General features: G+C 40.2%; 1 long non-coding RNA gene across 1 annotated transcript in view; it reads right to left on the bottom strand.

The window, feature by feature from the left end:
* Window positions 1–3,942, bottom strand: part of LOC104999712 — a 13,698-nt gene extending 9,756 nt beyond the window's left edge. The window contains exon 1 of the long non-coding RNA XR_826648.1: window positions 3,671–3,942. This is a non-coding gene — a long non-coding RNA (uncharacterized LOC104999712). The remainder of the gene's footprint in view (window positions 1–3,670) is intronic.
* Window positions 3,943–8,503: the final 4,561 nt, after the last annotated feature.

Below are 8,503 nucleotides of genomic sequence, written 5' to 3'. Positions count from 1 at the left end.
GCCCTGGGATTTCTTTGGAAGGAATGATGCTAAAGCTGAAACTCCAGTACTTTGGCCACTTCATGCGAAGAGTTGACTCATTGGAAAAGACTCTGATGCTGGGAGGGATTGGGGGCAGGAGGAGAAGGGGACGACAGAGGATGAGATGGCTGGATGGCATCACTGACTCGATGGACATGAGTCTGAGTGAACTCTGGGAGTTGGTGATGGACAGGGAGGCCTGGCGTGCTGTGATTCACGGGGTCGCAAAGAGTCGGACACGACTGAGCGACTGAACTGAACTGAAACTATAACTCATGTGGCCTTCGGGGCCAAAGAACAAAATGGTCATTAACCATTGAGTAATTAGGAAACAGTAATCAATAACAAATCAGTAACTAAGACTAACATTCTTATCTATAGATTTTCCACCAGATACGTAAAACGTGATTTTGAGACACCAGTTGAGAAACAGGCTGGGGTCAGTTTTCTGACCCCAGGATCATATCTTATTTTCAAGATTATGAACTGTTCCCTCTGGACTTGTTCCAAGAGTCTCATGCCTTATAGCATCCAGTTTATCAATGATTATAAATTTCTTTTGTGGCCCTTGCTGGGGCCTGCTTTTCTTTTATTCTTCCTGTCTCCTACATCTCCCCCTTTTTGATTTTGCACATGATGAGAAATGGTGAGAAATGTTAGTTGCTGTTGTTGGCTTCGTTGTCTCTTGATCATTCTTCTCCAGACTATACAGAAACATAAACACATAATTAATAGCACTCCCATAACCAGAGCAATTCCATATCCAAATGTCTTGATCTGTTTTAAGGGATTAAAAGAAAAAAGATTATTAGCAATAGTATCAAGAAAATCTGATCCAGAAATTACATCAAGATATTTATTAAAAGCTTTTAATATATCTTGTTGTAGATATTGAATATCTACAAAAATATTATCTTGGTTCAATAGGTGTTGTTTAACTTTATCCCATTTGAATTCAGTCTTATTATATTTGAAAGCCGTTACACAAAAGGAAGTATAGTTCCAATCACATCTTAGTCTCACCTGTTTTTGTAAACTGACTAGTTGATCTCCTAATAAAATAACAGATTTTTGAAGGTCAGCCACTTGGGAGGCCAGCTTTCCATCAATTTTTTGTTGAGTGGTCCAAAGGAAATCGGCATCTTTATGTCATTCTTATACAAAATGAACTGTTTGTACAGGTGTATGAAGAGCCGTTCCAGCTACGGCTGCCGTAGTGGTAATAGCTATAATGCCTAAGATGGCAGCAATTAGCAATCCCAGAAAATGTTTAACACGTTTAAGATTTTTCAATATTTCTTCAATAACATATAATGTAGGTTCTTGCCAAGGTCATTGTAAATCAACTGGAACCCATATGCCAGTTCTGGTTTTAAGAATGTAAATACCCTGCCAACTTTCATTAAAAGGAATGGTATTATTTATACATGTATAAAATGAACAGTTAGACATGTTACTAATCCCAAATTGGGATCATATTTTGCTGGTCTGATCATAAAAACAAAAGGAATTCTTACACAAGTCTGAATAGTGTGGGTAGAATTTTTTGTAAAATTAAAGGTAGCTTTTCGGTCATTTAAAATATATTCAGTATATTGTTCCTTCCAAGCAATTAGTTCTTTTAATGCCATGGGTATTTTTCATATTTCATCATGAATAGGATAATGATCTAAAGGAGGCACAGGGGGAGCTAATCCTATCCCATGCCGTATGAGGAGTTGACTACCATAAGTACTAATTGTCTTATCTTTATATACCCATGGAGAAGACACTTTAGATTCTACAAGTTTAGGGGTTCCTCAGGGTCCATAATCGATAATGGAGCATTCTGCAACATTTAATAATAAGTGACTTTCTGATCCTTTACATAATTTCCATCTTAACCAATTTTCAATACCATGGCTAATTTCAGTAACACAATCAGGAAGGTCAGGTGAATTCATCATGCTGGAAGTTTCTTCTTTTTCTAAAAAAAAGTAAGAGCAGTTAACAGAAAGAGGGAAGTCTTATCATCATTTGATTCTTTGACAACTGACAGCCACTTTTGATATCCTGTTTTAAGACATATAGTTCCAAAACCAACACAAATAGGAGTGGCATCAGAGCCAATAGTATAATTTATCAACTGACCATCTTCTTCCTTTAAAGTCTTTTTTAATGTGTCCCAATTTTCCATGTTGGTAACATCTCATATCTGTCTTTTTATTAGCTTTAGATAATACTTGAGCCAGAAGTTGCATTTTATATGGTTCTGACCCAATATCTTGGCAAACTTTAAGATATTCTTCTAGAGGGGCACCCTGTGCTTTGAGAGGCTGAATCACCTTTTTACATTCTGAGTTAGCATTCTCATATGCAAGAACTTGCATCAGCAAATCTCTCAAACCAGGTTGTGCAACTGTTTTATTTAAATTTTGACATAACCTGGCAATAAAATCTACATAATGTTCCCCATTTGATTGTTTAATTTGAGTAAATGAAATCGAGCCTTGTCCAGGTGGATTTATTCTCTCCCAGGCTTTTAAACATATCATTCTCACTTGAGTGAGTAACTGATCATCAAATTGTAACTGAGCTTGAATGCCAAAATGTGCCCCACTGCCCATTAATTGATCAAGTGTTATATCAACTGGCAGGTTGGCTGTTGCATTTCTGCGAGCTTGTGATTTGCTTCGTCTTGCCACCAGGTCCTAAATTGTAAAAATTCTGAGGTGGATAGGCAAATTCTGGCTATCATTTCCCAATCATAAGGAATTAACTGTTCAGCTTGTAAAAGTCCCTGAATTAGTCCCATGGTATAAGGAGAATTAGTTCCATATTAGGTACATGCCTGTTTTATCTCCTTTATAGTTTTAAATGGTATGGCATTATAATCGTAATGCATTCCTCCTTGTGGGAATTGAGGATCTGGTGGGAATTGAGGATCTGGTGGGATTTGGGTTACAGCCACAGGGAGAATTAAAGCGTCTTCATCCCCCTGCAATTGTGCCATTCAAGCTCACTTTTATAAAGGCGTCATTTTATTAGGCACATTTATCTGTGGTTTAAAACCAAATCCATCATCCCAAGGGTTTTCAGGATTGAAAGAAGAGGGCTCAACAAAAGGTGCATTTGGTCGAGCAAGAAAGATCTGTTCTTGACTTCTATCATTCTTTTGGCTCTTATTTTTCATTTTTATTGTTTCTCTTCCTCATCACCTATGTTATCATATAAATTCATTTCCTCCGTCTGTTCTTGTATTGTTCTACAGAATCCCCTGAATCTGAGGTTTCAGATTGCAGCAGTCCTAAAGCTGTGCTAATAAGATTCCCTACTGACCCTACAGACAAAAGAATCTTTTCGTTGCGTTGGTAGGCACTGCGCAGGCAACGCATAACTTTGTCCCATTCCTCATGCCTCAAAGTCCCTTTATCTGTATCTGCTGCTGCTGCTAAGTTAGTTGATTCAGTCGTGTCCGACTCTGTGCAACCCCATAGATGGCAGTAGCAGTATTTTTTAATGGCAGAAAACAATTCTTTAAAAGAGGAGTGAGATATCTCAACCCCCGAACTTTTAAACGAAGTTTTTAACACTTGCATATAATCACTATGCTTAGAAGGATTTTGCCCCATCATTACCCTGATTGACAAATCCGCAGGGGTGCACTTACCAAGTACTTTCCTCTTCCGCCTAGCTGGACAGATTTCCCTACGTTCACCTCGCTAGGAACTAGCTTCTCAGGCTGGATTTACTTTCGGGTCCCTGTTTCGGCACCACTTGTCGAGACAGGCTTGACAAGCAGTGTTTCTGAAAGCGCGATACGGCGAGAGAATGAGAAGTAAGACACAAGAATTCAGAGAAAAGCGAGGATCAGGGGACGAACACCGCTCCAAGGTGAAGGTGCAGAAACTGAATCCAAGTCTACTTTATTATACTTCCAGCCGTGAGTGAAAGAATATGTGGGGAGTTAAACTATAACTCATGTGGCCTTCAGGGCCAAAGAACAAAATGATCATTAACCATTGAGTAATTAGGAAACAGTAATCAATAACAAATCAGTAACTAAGACTAACATTCTTATCTATAGATTTTCTACCAGATACGTAAAACATGTGATTCTCAGACACCAGTTGAGAAACAGGCTGTGGTCAGTTTTCTGACCCCAGGATCGTATCTTATTTTGAAGATCATGAACTGTTCCCTCTGGACTTGTTCCAAGAGTCTCATGCCTTATAGCATCCAGTTTATCAATAATTATAAATTTCTTTTGTGGCCCTAGTGGGGGCCTGCTTTTCTTTTATTCTTCCTGTCTCCTACAAGACACCAATCCCCACCGAGGCAATTGTAGGTCCACCCAGCCCCACATTTCCAACTTCCTGTTAGACATCATCCAGGGGCACTTCAAACTCAAGATCACCCAAATAATTTTCATTCTTCCTTCTGGGGTTCCTTTACCAGTGAACCCATCACAACACCTACAATCCCAAGTACAGAGAATCAGTCATCCTTCCTTCTTACTCCAGTCACCAGCTCCTCTCAATTCCAAGTCCTAAATGGCTCTGACTGTGTCCCTTCTCTGCTGTTACCGCTGCCATCATTCTAGCTGACACACTCCTCTCCTGTCTGAATAACAACAGCAAGAGCCTCCTGGGGAGTCTCTCTGCCTCCAGGTTTACTCCTCTCCAATACGGCTTCCACAGTCTTGCCAGCACAATATTTCCAAAAAACAGAGTTGAAAGTGCCATTCCCTTCTCCAAACACGTGAACAGTTTCTTAGGACCCTGGGGTCAATTCTAAATTCCTAAGTCCATCAATCAAAGCCTTTAAGAACCTAGGCTACTCCTAGCTTCCTGTCTCCATTAGATTAAACTAGACTTAAACAATCACAGAGATTCCATGCTCCTATAAGTCCCCCTATCCCTGCTCAGACTGTTACCCTGCCTGTTCACTCTGCTCAATGAAATGCTCTCATCCATGAAGAGCCAATTCAAGGATCTTTGGGAGAAATCATCCTGGCCATCCTTTCCCAGTTAGACACCTTCTCTCCTTCCTTTGGGTCCCCAGGGCACTTCTTCACACTTCTACCCCAAAACAAAGCCCACTGAGTGGTTATTTGCTCCATCCAAGCCTGTGTATCCCACACCTTTATGGACAGAGGTCAAGATTTCCTCATTTTGATATGTTGTGGTCCCTGCATAGAGAAGCAACCAGGTAAGCCATGCTTAATGAATCATAGATTCAAAAGGCCTTTACCGAGTATCATGCTACATATTTCTATGTATCCAAATGAAGTCCCAAGAAAAAGATATACAATCTCATCTGCAACCACTTTTCCCTCTAAGAATCCCTTGATTTGCTGGAAAGGCCAGCTTGCTCAGACCGTGGAGCTTTGGCTGGTTTTGTAAAACAGAGATATACGGCAAGAGAACAAATGCTCCTGAGTTCCTCATGCCCACTTTTCCACCATCCAACCCTGAGACCAAGAAAAACCTATTGTAAGAACCCCAAGGAAAGAAAAATGTGACTATTATCAGAGCAGTGTCCAGTTTTCCTGGGTTGACAGCCAAGTCCTCATGTACGTTTGGGTGCATTAAAAACTGCTTGGACTTCATACTGTTGATGAGCATCATGATCCAATTCAGGGCTGAGAAAAAGTAAATCCTGATACTTGAGGAGCAAATAGGAAAACTGCTCTCCAGGAGCTCTCCTGAGAGAGAGTTGCTGCCAGTCATGGGACAACAGTAACTGCACGTGGGATCAGAAGCACTGGCCTCTGGGCTCAGCAATCTCCCTGACTCACTGCAAGCCCTCTCTCACCCCACTGGCCTTTTCTGGGCCTCAATTTAATATCAGTTTTTTACTGAAAACATCACCCTCAGGGGTCTATGGGCCCAAATTTAAAGCGTCTGAAACCGAGAAACGAGTCTCAGCTCTCCCTCTGCTTTGCTGCGTGATCTTGGGAAAGTCACACCATGTCTCTCAGCTCCATTTCTGGGCAGCCACAGAGTGGAGGTAAGGATTTGCCTACCTAGGTAGGGTTTCTTCAGATGATGTCTGCAGACCAAACACATTCAGAGTAGAGGAGGGCCCTGCAGCAGGAGATCCATACTTGGAGATGTCTTATAAATAATACAAGTCAGGAAGCCCTTGCATGGCATACTTGACCACAGCTCTTTTCAAAAAAAAAAAAAAAAATACAATTTCTGAGCCTAAATCATAAAATAGAGCCTCTCTATTGAGTGATGTAAGCAGGAAAAAACAACTGAGAGGCATCAGAAGATTAAAGATGTCCAACCTAGAGAGAAACAAAACTGAGAGTTCTGTAGAGCCATGTAAAAAGGAGTCAGTGGAGCTTTCAGAATCTCAGATTTATTCTAATAGTGAGTTTGTTTTTTTTTTTTTACTTTTTGTCTCTTCTCCAAATTTGTAATTTCGCCACTCATCAGCTGTTCTCCTGATGTGATGAACAGTGAAAAAAAAAATCATAAAACCAAAAATTGTCTCTGTACTTGGAAGGAACCAAGTCAGCTGGGAGCTGGTAGATGTGGCCTCTTGCTCCCCAGCCAGCCTGGCCTGAGAATGAAGGTGTGTGCATAGGAAGAGCAGCAGAGATGCAGTGAGGAGAGGGAATGGGAGTCCCGCCTGAGGGCTCTGATTCACCACCAGGAATTATGGACCAGGACCGTCCTCATGCATTTCCTAAGTCAACAGCCCTGTGAAACATGTACTGTCATCTCCATGGTACATTTTGAGGAAAGAGATTTAGAAAAGCTTAGCATAAGAACTTGAGATTTTAAAAGAAAAAATAAGGCATACAATGATGGAGCTGAGACTTACTCTTCCCAGCAGAGGTCTTTTAACCTCCACTTGTGCTACCAGAAGTCTTGGAGGGAAAAGGACTAGAAAAAAAGAATTTGGGATGTTATTGAGGTAGTAAAAGTGAGGTTGAGGCATAAACACAAGGAATTTAATCTCAGGCCCCTGGATTTTGTTTAGGAAATGACTTAGTCGTGTGCATCTCCTCATGCTGGCTTCAGACTCCTGACTCAGTAGAGATGTTGAGTCTGAAGGAAATAATTTGGGACCATTTCGCACATCCTGTGGCCAAATGAGAAAAGAAATTAATCCCCAGGCTCAATGGAATGATCTGAGTTCCCATCTAACTGAGGTGTAACAGTTCATATTCGCCTAACAGACTGCATTTACCTGGGTCTAGGAAACCTATGAGAATGTTAATTGTGTTGTTGTTATTGCTGTTTGTTTGTGTTTGAACTCGGTTCCTAATCATTTGGGGCTTTGCAGAATTCTTGGAGAATCTAATAAGAGTTCTAGACTTTTATACTTACACAATTATATGTGTGTATGTGTGTGTTTATGTTTAAAGTGGCCTTCAACCATCCACTTGCCACCCAAAAACTAAAGGAAGAAACTAGGAAGGAATTGGGAATATTTAGCCAAGGTAAGAAAAATCCCACAGAGGCATGCAGGGTCTCTGAATAGGTTGAAAGCAGTTTCATGCAAATGAAGAAGTTTTATTCAGTAAGTGGTTCCAGCGTGTAGATGGGGCAGGGGCCCTGTGGCATGATGTCAGAATGGCACCAGAATCGAGCAGACATGAGTTAAATCAAGGCCTGTCATCTACCAGACAAGTTGTATAACCCTCATGGATTCTAAAATGTAAATGATAATGATATCTATTTCATAATATTTTGTGAAAAATCAAATGAGCTAATAAAAATAAAATGTATAATGTTGAAACAAAGATAGACTTCAGTATGTGTTAGCTTCTCTAATAAACTCTTTGATCCTCCATATCTTTACTTGTAAAGTGGAAATAATATTTGCACCTGGCTAGAAGGTCATTGTGAGATGTAAATAAGAGAATACATGTTAAAACCCTTATACAACAGCTAACACCTACCTAAATCCTTAGTATGGATTATAAATGTTTAACTGCAAATAACATAGGGGAAAAGGAAGGTCAATGACAAAAATATGATGTTTTATTTCAGACTGGAAGATAAGGCAAAATAAAATAATATCTAAAAGTATGGAAGTTCACAGTTCACATATTGCTGAAGCCTGGCTTGGAGAATTTTGAGCATTACGTTACTAGTATGTGAGATGAGTGCAATTGTGGGGTAGTTTGAGCATTCTTTGGCATTACCTTTCTTTGGGATTGGAATAAAAACTGATCTTTCCCAGTCCTGTGGCCATTGCCGAGTTTTCCAAATTTGCTGGCATGTTGAGTGCAGCACTTTCACAGCATCATCTTTCAGGATTTGAAAGAGCTTAACTGGAATTCCATCACCTCCACTAGCTTTGTTCATAGGGATGCTTTCTAAGGCCCACTTGACTTCACATTCCAGGATGTAAGGCTCTAGGTGAGTGATCACACCATCGTGATTATCTTGGTCATGAAGATCTTTTTTGTACAGTTCTTCTGTGTATTCTTGCCACCTCTTCTTAATATCTTCTACTTCTGTTAGGTCCATATCATTTC

Source organism: Bison bison, unplaced genomic scaffold, assembly GCF_000754665.1.
Source record: "Bison bison bison isolate TAMUID 2011002044 unplaced genomic scaffold, Bison_UMD1.0 scf7180017864363, whole genome shotgun sequence".
Lineage (NCBI taxonomy): Eukaryota > Metazoa > Chordata > Mammalia > Artiodactyla > Bovidae > Bison > Bison bison.
The sequence above is the reverse complement of the archived record's forward strand: the minus strand, read 5'-3'. Positions and strand labels throughout refer to the sequence as shown.